The following is a 10,971-nucleotide window of genomic DNA, read 5'->3' on the forward strand; positions in this document are numbered from 1 at the left end:
AATGTGACAGTAGAAAAATGCCCCCTTAAAATGAGCACCAGTACAAAAAATGCCCCCTTATAATGTGTGCCAGTGTAAAAAATACCCCCTTTTAATGCCCCCAGTTGAGCTAATGTCCCATAGTGCCCCATGTGTTCCAGTATAAAATACCCTTATATAATGCCCCCAAGTCAGTGCCCCCATAGTGCTCCTCTCCCCCTTCCCCATAGTGCCCCATAATGTACCAGTATAAAATGCCCCTATATAGTGCTCCAGTAGATGCCTCAGTGTCCCCCATAATTTGCCAGTATAAAATACCCCTTCTTAGTGCCCCTAGTAGATGCCCTCATAGTGTTCCTCTTTCCCCATAGTACCCCCCCATAATGTGTAGCAGTATAAAATGCCCCTATACAAACCCCCCCATATAAAATACCCCTTCTTTGTGCCCTCAGTAATTCCCCCCAATATGTGGCAATAAGAAGTGCCCCTAGATTCCCCCATAATGTTCCTCTCCCCCTTCCCCATAGTGGCCACCATATAAAATACCACTTTTGTGCCCCCCAATAATGTGCCAGTAAGAAGTCCCCCCATAGTGCCCCCCCATATAAAATACCACTTTTGTGCCGACATAGTGCCCCCCAATAATTTGCCAGTAAGGAGTGCCCCTAGATGCCCCCATAGCACCCCCCCATATAAAATACCACTTTTGTGCCCACATAGTTTCCCCCCAATAATGTGCCAGTAAGGAGTGCTCCTAGATACCCCCATAAAAAATACCACTTTTGTGCCCCCCCCCATAGTGCCAGTAAGAAGTGCCCCTAGATGCCCCATAGTGGCCCACATATAAAATATAACTTTTGTGCCCACATAGTGCCCCTAGACGCCCCCATAGTGCTCCTCTCTGCATTGTGTGCCATATAAAAAAAAAATAAGCACTGATACATGAGGCTGGCAGCGATGCATGCAGGCCTCTTCTGGTCTGTGTCCCTCGCTGTACGTCTTAGGCGGCCTCTGATAGGCTTCAGGCACTAGGTCTGGAGCCTATCAAAGGAACGGGGAAGGGAGACGCCTCTTCCCTGGCCCTGCAGCACATTCAATCTGTATCGCTGTCCTGAGGACGGCGATACAGATGAATATAGAGATGAACGCTTCCACAATGGAAGCGCTCATCTCTCCTGATTATATCTTAGTTTCCTACTTTTCGATCAAACTCCCACCATCTGAATACCCCATTCTGCCACCCCCAATACTGTGTCCGCTGTTCTCCCCAATACTATACTGCAGAAACAGTGCCCCTGAAAATACTGGTACCAACAAAAATACCCCCTTTACCTTCAGATCAGACCCCCAAATCAGACCTCCATATCAAACCTCAGATGAAAACCCCCATCTAAGACCAAACTCCCTTTAGACCTTTATGTCAGACCCCATGTCAGACCCCAGTTTCAGACGCCCATTAGACCTCTCAGACCCCCATGTATTAGACCTCCATGTCAGACCCTCCAATATCAGACCCCCAATAGACCTCCATGTCAGACCCCCGAATATTAGACCCCCCAATAGACCTCCATGTCAGAATCCCCAATCAGACCTCAGATTGGACCCCTATTAGACTTGCATGTCAGACCCCCCCATATTAGACCTCAGACCAGACCCCATTAGACCTCTCAGACACCCATTAGACCTCTAGACTTCGCCCCCCCCATATCAGATCTCAGACCAGACTCCCATTAGACCTCTCAGACCCCCCAAATCATACCTCAGATCAGACTTTAAAATAAATTAATTAATTTACCTCTCCTGCTCTTCTGCCACTCTCCGGGTCCTGTGGGTCCCCCCAGGCTCTCTTCTCAGGGCCCACACTGCACAGTCACCCGACTGCCTGCAGCGCCAGGTCATAGAGCGCTCAGTACGTCGTGACGCTCTTAGGCATCCAGGACACAGCAGAGCGGGCCCCAAGAATAGGAAGCAGGGAGAGGTGATTACAGAGCTTCACTCCCCCACCTCCTGCATTCTAGTGAGCACTTCCGAAATGGAATCACACACTAGTATTCCCTTTATAAGATGCACTAGATCTTATGAAGGTAAAAATACTGTGTCACTGGCAAGGGGGGGCCCACAGGGAACTCCGACCTTTGCCGCCTGTATAGCTACGCCAGTGGTTGCAGTGTAGTTGTACCCTATATGTCGCCATGTAGCCCTAGCCTTAATCTACGCCCCTACACCGTGCCTATATTTGTTGTCTCTTACTAATCCTGCAAGCAGGGTATATATTAGTAATTATACTCAACATATGTTCTACTCATCTGGAAGTTGGCTCATAACTTTATAGTCTTGAAACATAAATGATGAAGGTGTTTTAAATAGTTCTTTATTTAACACAATTATGTAGATATAAAAGCCTAGGTGTGGGGATGACTGATCAGTTTTAACTTGTCTGAGGAAGAAATTAGCATGAGTAAAACGTTTAGGCTTCTGTGCGTGACATATACTAGTCAGCAGTCCGAAATATTAGTCACGACATCCTATTTATTGTACTCCTGATACTGTAGAGAATAGTTACAAGCTGGGATAGGGATATGGATGCTTTTTCCAATCCAGAAATGTTCCATCTTGTGTGATATAAAAGTGAATATAATACCGCATCTCATGTACAAATTATGGAATATGACACTATATCATTATAGGGGTTTTCCAGGACCAGAGTTCTATAGCCCATATGCATAAACATCCCCAGAACCACATTTTGTCAGTTTACATCTTCAATTAAATTGTACGGTTTTCTGGATCTGCATTCCACCCATGAGCCTTTCTTGCACTGAACTCTTCTCTTCTGGGCAGTGTAGAGAACGTCACAGCGGGGGTCACGGCAGGTGTGTGGGCTGACCCAACAGGAAAGCGTATTGAGCTCCATCGCATGCTCCTCTGTTTCTAGCTTAAAGGGGTTGTCCGAGTTATATTTATTGAGACCTATCCTCAGACGTTTACGTTCCGTTTTTGCGTTTCGTATATGGAACCATTCATTTCAATGGATCCTCAAAATAATGGAAGGTACTCCGTATGCCTTCCGTTTCCGTATTTCCGTTTTTTTGTTCCGTTCAAAGATAGAACATTATTGTCCGCATAAGGCCTCTTTCACACGACCATATGGCTTTTTCAGTGTTTTGCGGGCCGTTTTTTCTGGATACGTTTTTTCCGTTTTTTGTTTCCGTTGAGTTTCCGTTTTTCCGTATGGCATATACAGTAATTACATAGAAAAAATTGGGCTGGTCATAAAATTTTCAATAGATGGTTCCGCAAAAACAGAACGGATACGGAAGACATATGGATGCATTTCCGTATGTGTTCCGTTTTTTTTGCGGACCCGTTGACTTGAATGGAGCCACGGAACGGGATTTGCGGGCAATAATAGGACATATTCTATCTTTTAACGGAAGGGAAAAATGGAAATACAGAAACAGAATGCATACGGAACACATAAATTTTTTTTGTGGAACCATTGAAATGAATGGTTCCGTATACAGACCATATACGGAACGGAAAAAACGTACCGTAAATGAAAAAAAAAACGGTCATTTGAAAGAGGCCTAACGGACAAGGATAGTACTGTTCTATCAGGGGGCCAGCTGTTCCGTTCCGCAAAAAACGGAATGCATACGGACGTCATCCGTATTTTCTGCGGACAGCAAAATACCTGAAAAAGCCATATGGTTGTGTGCTAGAGGCCTTATGGTTATTTGGTGGGGAAAAAATTGTCATAATGTGGAGGTTGCTCCATTAGAAGCATTGGAGAGTTTATCATGAGTGGAATTTTTTAAGTCCATTTTGCTTTGAGTCTGCATCGGCGTAACGTGTGCTACATTCCTCAAACGTCGCATCTTTCAAATGCCATTTGTGTCTACAGCTGTCACTTTTATTTTGTATGCCAGCCCCCTGATGGAGTAACATTGCACCTTTTTTCCCCCCAACTTTTAAAAAAGTTGCAGTTGATAAATTGTGCACTTAATTAAGCTGACAATGCCCACTTTTCAAAAGTGGTGAGAGCAACGTAAAAACACAAAATGTTGCAAAGTTTTTGTGCAAATACGGTATTGCCAAAAATTGCAACTTTTTGACAAATGGAACGGCAAATTCCCCCCCATAATGTTTTAGGATAACCCCTGACATCCAATGTGTGGTGTGGTATAAATAAGGATCAAACACGTCAGAAAAACACTGCAAAATCTGGTATAAAGTTGTGCTTTCATGCAAAGTATATATTACATGTATTTGTGCTGATCAATGAGTTAATAAGCTGTAGTTACACCCACCACTAGATGAGGCTGTTGTCACCCGCTCTATATAGAGGGGATGGGTTACAGCAGATCAGTCCAGTGCCCAGACCTGTGTCAGTGTGCGAATCTAAGAGTAGACAGAGTGAGCGCACGTTAAATGAGGGAGCTGAGAGAAAATACAGCCCTGGATTAGGTACCAGACAGAGCCAAGCAAAGGAAAGACCAGAAAAAGCTCAGAAAGCATGTCAGATTTAAGAGAGGAGGTGTAAAGAGAAGTTCTTTGGAGACTTGCTGTCTGAAAAGGACCACAGACTTGAGGAGATTGGCTAGCTGCGTACGACAATGTCCACATCCTGCAGAGGACATTGTGACAGCATACATTGTAAGTACGGCAACGTGCAAAAAAAAAAAAAAAAAAGGTGCAAAGTCGGGGTGATCCCTGTAGTTGTGTTGCAGAGATTTTACACTCGATTTCTGAATGCTTGTGCAAGATTCAGCTAGAGAAGTGCAGTGTGAAGAGAATCACTTTAAAGAGACGTTTTGGCCTATTAACTACCTTTGCAGACATGTAACCTGTAGGATATGTAGAAAGTGCACTTGTGTAACATTTGCCAGAACTGTAACTAATGTGCTTGAAATTGAAGCTTCAGTGAAGCTGAAGAGCTGTTCTACTGCACAAATGGCTCCTCCGCTGCTGTGCGAGACCCTGCTTGTACCTTACCATCAGGGGCACCCTCAAACCACTTTCAGGCAGAAAAACCCGAAGACCAGGGTGTGTCCTGAATGGAAGAAAAGTGTGCCCTTCCCATCACTGCATGACCCAGGGGAGCGTCAGAATGAGTATCAACTACCACCACCATTCTTGCCACTATCACTCCTATCTTCTCCTCTGCTCACCCTCTCCTGGGCTTGCTGCATAATCTTTGGTTGTAATGTTTCCCTTCTCATCGTCCATGCATTATCTAACATGAATGCTTGGCTAAATAGAAAGTGCAAGTGTATGAAGAGATGGGGTAGTAACTGTCTTATGTCCAACATTAGTCAAGTTGAAACTGCAAAACAAAGTTCTGATTTGGAAATTACCATTTTATTTACTGTGTGTGCTTATCATTGATCGTAAGTAATCTGTAGGACACATTTTTCCAAGGCCTTCTCCACAAAGCATAGCCAACCAGGAGGCATCTATTTGTGAGGCACCAGAGACACAGAAGGAAAAAAAAAATTTGGACCCTTTTCCAATATTAGTTGCATACGATATAGGAGAATGCATAGCTGTTTCGAGGGTACTGTCATTAGTCTAATTACCTTTTTAACAATTCTCTATTGTAGGTGACAAAGATAGTAAATGAATAGATGTCATTACAGAAACTGTTTTGCCCACACTCGGGCAGTGTAGTTGCTTCAAGGGCAGCCATTTCTGGTTTGGAAGTTTTGTTTGTGCTCTATATGGGAACATGGCTGTCAATGTGCGATGGAGTGTGCAGAAGAGGGGAGGGCTTGACTAAGAAATATGAATAAAAAACAGGTGAGAAATTTTAAATGAATAGAATTTTATATTGCATCTGTACCATAACTGACCCTTTAAGGGTATGCTGTCACAACGGTAATGCAGATTTTGGTGCGTATTCAGTCAGGGGCGGACTGGGAACGTAAAAGTGGCCCCGTTTTGTAGTCGTGTTCAAATTGATAGAAGGCAGGGCCAACACACGTAGGGGGGGGCCAGCAATACCATATTGTGGCACATTATACCACCCCAACAGAGCCGAATACCACAGTCCATCATGAAATACTGCCGCCAACAGCACAAAATACATCCCCATAAATGTCCACGTGGCCGGCTGTGAGCAGGGCTCAGACAGCCCCCTTGTCATCGGCCAACCAGGAAATTTCCCTGTAAGGTCTATAGCCAATCCACCCCTGTATTCAGTGCTGAAATCTGAGGTGAAGTTTGGTAAAATCCACTAGGTGAACATCTTGGCTCTTTACTACTTTGCCTGTGTAAACTTGTGATCACAAGCAATTGTTCCCTTTTATCATTTATGTTCTATGCTCATATGAAGCAGAGAGGATACAATTCAGTGGGAGGATTGCTGGATCTGGAGCACCAGGCAAGATACCTATGGAAGGTAGCCTTGGTTCCTCCAGCTTAGGGTCTTTTCACACAGTGTACTGCCTGCGCCAAAAAAAACTCTCTGCACATAATTTAAATGGACCCATAGGCCCCTATTATACCTACCTATGGGTAAAATATGTCACTCAGAGGCATCTGTTTTGCAGTGTCCGTTTACTGTATGTGCCCAGAGAGCACAAACTGAAAAGGACACTGCAATGTGAAATGACCCATACATCTCTAGTTCTGAAGACCTCCAGAAATATGTGTATATTTGAGTGCAAATTATGGCATTCACAGCTTTGTATAAATTCCATGTATATTACCTGCTGACTATACATTTAGTGTCCTTGTATACTACCATTAGGTGTGGTCCATTATTTAACCAATGCGTGTCTTGGAAAGTTTTGCTTTCATTATGCAAAGAGTTGAAACTCCCTTGTGAATACTAGAATATAAATTGAGTTAGAGCAGAAACAGTCACCACAAAATGCAATCTGCAGGCAGCTGGTTATAGAACAGGAGGAGCTGAGCAGATTGATACACTGTTTTATGGGGGGGAAAAACATACAACTTGTAATTTATACATTTAGATCTCTGCTCTTTCTGACTTGAGTTGTACGCAGGACCGTCTTATCAGTGATTGACAGCATTCTCTCTGTAAATGTGTACACAGAAATAGTTGTCAGTCACTGATAATTGTGCACAAAGGTGGTCGTAAAGGGGTTGTGTTACTTCAGCAAATAGCATTTGGTAGAGGAAGTTATTACAAGGCACTTACTAATGTATTGTGATTCTCCATATTGCTTCCTTTGATGGCTGGATTCATTTTTCCATCACATTGTAAATGGCTCGTTCCATGGTTACGTTCACCCTGCAATCCATCAACGGTGGCCATGCTTGCAAACTATAGGAAAAGGCACTGGCTTATGTGAGTTCCCACAGTCCCAACCACCAGAGAGTCCGGTGCTTTTTCTTGTAGTTGCAAGCCCGACCACCGCTGATGGATTGCAGGGTGGTCGTAACCATGAAAATGAGCAGTGTATAATGCGATGGTAAAAATGAATCCAGCCTGCAAGGGAAGCATTATGGATAATAACAATACATTAGTAAGTGCCTTGTATTAACTTTCTCTACATAATAAATGCCACTTGCTGAAGTGAGACACCCCTTTAAAAGGGGTCCTCCAGGAATTAAAGAAAATGAAAATACGTAAATATTACTTTAATATAAATATATTCCCAAATACCTTTCACTAGTTATAATGCTTGTTTTGTCTATGGAGCAATCATCAGGAGAAAATAAATGGCCGCTTCCTATTAGTACACACAAAACCTTCCTAATCACACAGGGAGGACAAGTTACTTCAGAGCTGCCTCATCCTCCTATCCTGATTATGAACCAAAATACAGCTGATAAAATCTTCAGCTGAATATCTGTGGGGAATGGGAGTTCCTGAGAAAACCAAAAGCACAGAGAGGAGGTTGGGCATATGGCTGATGAGCCGCAGCACTTGTATGTAGTCTCCATTACCACAGCCAAACATTACCACTGGTCTGTCCTGTCCATCCTCTCTGTACTTTATGTCTCCTCATGAACTTCAATCCTACAGAGATTCACCGAAGATCTTATCAGCTGTATTCGCGGATCAAAATCCTGACAATCACGAGAGGAGGATGAGGCAGCTCTTTAGGCTCAGTGTTGTGAAATAACTTGTCTTCCTATGTGATTAGGACAGGATTTGTGTGTTCTAATAGGACAGCGCCATTTTATTTCTCCTAATGATTGCTCCCTAGACAAAACAAGCCATTATAACTGATGAAAGGTATTTGGGAATATATTTATAATAAAGTAATATTTAAGTATTTAAATGTACTTAATTCCCAGAGAACCCCTTTAAATTCAAAAGAGAGAGGCTTAAATTATAAAATTAAAATTTTACAGGATCTCTGCCACAAAACTATATATCAATCTGCTCAGCTCCTTCTGCTCTATATCACGATGACTGCAGTTTGCATTACATTTCGTGGTGACAGGTCCTCTTTAAGTTAAGTTCATAAAGTTAAGTTAATTAAAGTGTATCATTAGTACAGTAAAATACAGCACGACGGTAAGACCTTACAGACAGAATCTTTTGGGTATGTGTGACTCTCCACTCTAGAATGGCAGAAAAAAATCAGGAAGATGCTGTTTTAACTAAAAAGGTAAATTGTGCTGGCTCACTTGAGGAAAAAAGCTTATGGTTACAACAGTCTTTTGACAGGCAACAGGCTTAGTAGTTACAGTCTCGTAATGAGGGCACAGGCTTAGTTAGAGGCAGCAGGTTAATTAGGTACAACGGTATCTTTAAGTATCATCAAGCAAACTAACAGATCCCTTAGAGAGGCAACAACTCACTCTCCTTCTGACTTGGTTTGAAAGCAACTGCTTCTGCAACGACACTCTGGATTTGCTTTCATCACATAGAACATAGAATGTGTCGGCAGATAAGAACCATTTGGCCCATCTAGTCTGCCCAATATACTGAATACTATGAATAGCCCCTGGCCCTATCTTATATGAAGGATGGCCTTATGCTTATCCCATGCATGCTTAAACTTCTTCACTGTATTTGCAGCTACCACTTCTGCAGGAAGGCTATTCCATGCATCCACTACACTCTCAGTAAAGTAATACTTCCTGATATTACTTCTAAACCTTTGCCCCTCTAATTTAAAACGATGTCCTCTTGTAGCATTTTTCTTCTTTCAAATATTCTCTCCTCTTTTATCTGTTGATTCCCTTTATGTATTTAAAAGTTTCTATCATATCCCCTCTGTCTCGTCTTTCTTCCAAGCTATACATGTTAAGGTCCTTTAATCTTTCCTGGTAAGTTTTATCCTGCAATCATGTACTAGTTTTAGTAGCTCTTCCTGAACTCTCTCCAAAGTATCAATATCCTTCTGAAGATATGGTCTCCATACTGCGCACAATACTCCAAATAAGGTCTTACTAGTGCTCTGTAGAGCGGCATTAGCATCTCCTTCTTTCTACTGGTAATGCCTCTCCCTATACACCCAAGATGCTGCTAGCATTTCCTGCTGCCTATGACATTGTCTGCCTACCTTTAAGTCTTCTGAAATAATGACCCCTAAATCCCTTTCCTCAGATACTGATGTTAGGACTGTAGCACTGATTTAATATTCTGCTCTTGGGTTTTTACGCCCCAGGTGCATTATATTGCACTTATCAACATGAAATTTTAGTTGCCAGATTTTTGACCATTCCTCTAGTTTCCTATATCCTTTTCCATTTGGTGTATCCCTCCAGGAACATCAACCCTGTTACAAATCTTTGTGTCATCAGCAAAAAGACACACCTTACCATCGAGGCCTTCTGCAATTTCGCTGATAAAGATATTAAACAATATGGGTCCCAAACAGATCCCTTAGGTACCCTACTGGTAACGAGACCATGGTCTGAATAAACTCCATTGACTACAACCCTCTGTTGTCTGTCCCTCAGCCACTGCCTAATCAATTCAACAATATGGAGTCCAAGCTCAAAGATTGTAATTTATTGATAAGCCTTCTATGTGGGACAGTATCAAAAGCCTTACTAAAGTCTAGATAAGCGATGTCTACTGCACCTCCGCCATCTATTATTTAGACACCCAATCAAAAAAATCTATAAGATTATTTGACATGATCTCCTGAAGTAAACCCATGTTGGTTTTCATCTTTCAATCCATGGGATTTTAAATGTTCACAATCTCTCCTTAAGTATCGTTTGCATTAATTTCTCCCACTATTGATGTCAAGCTACTGGCCTATAGTTGCCCGATTCCTCCCTACTACCTTCTTGTGAATGGGCACAACATTTGGCTAATTCCAATCTTTTGGGACGACTCCTGTTACCAGTGTTAAATAAATCTGTTAATGGTTTTGCTAATACACCGCTAAGCTTGGGTGTATCCCATCAGGCCCCTGTGATTTATTTGTATTAATTTTAGACAGCTGACTTAGAACCTCTTCTCTGTAAAGACACATGCATCAAAAGATTCATTAGTCTTCCTTCCTAACTGAGGTCCTTTCCTTCATTTTCCTTTGTAAAAACTGAATAGAAGTATTCATTGAGGCAGTCAGCTAGTTCTTTATTTTCTTCCATATACCTTCCTTCTTTTGTTGGTAATTCCTTGTTTTAGTTTCCTTTTTTCATTATGTATCTGAAGAATGCTTATCGCTTTTTCACTGACTGAGCTAATTTTCTTCTGTCTGTGCTTTAGAAGCTCTTATAGCTCTCTCTGCCTAATCTTATAAATGTGCCTGTCATCCTGTTTTGTTTGGTTTTTATAATTACTTAAATGCTATCTTTTGTTTTAATGATTTTGGCCACTTCTGCTGAGTACCACAGTGGTCTCTTTCCTTTTTTTGCTTTAACTGACAAGATTAAATGCAATATCTGTTGCCTTCAATAGTGCCAACTTTTAACCACCTCAGCTCCCCTACCTTATACACCCTTAATGACCAGGCCACTTTTTACACTTCTGACCTACAGTACTTGTCACCGTTTATTATCTCGGTCATGCAACTTACCACCCAAATAAATTTTACCTCCTTTTCTTCTCAC

This window comes from Bufo bufo, chromosome 3, assembly GCF_905171765.1.
Source record: "Bufo bufo chromosome 3, aBufBuf1.1, whole genome shotgun sequence".
NCBI lineage: Eukaryota > Metazoa > Chordata > Amphibia > Anura > Bufonidae > Bufo > Bufo bufo.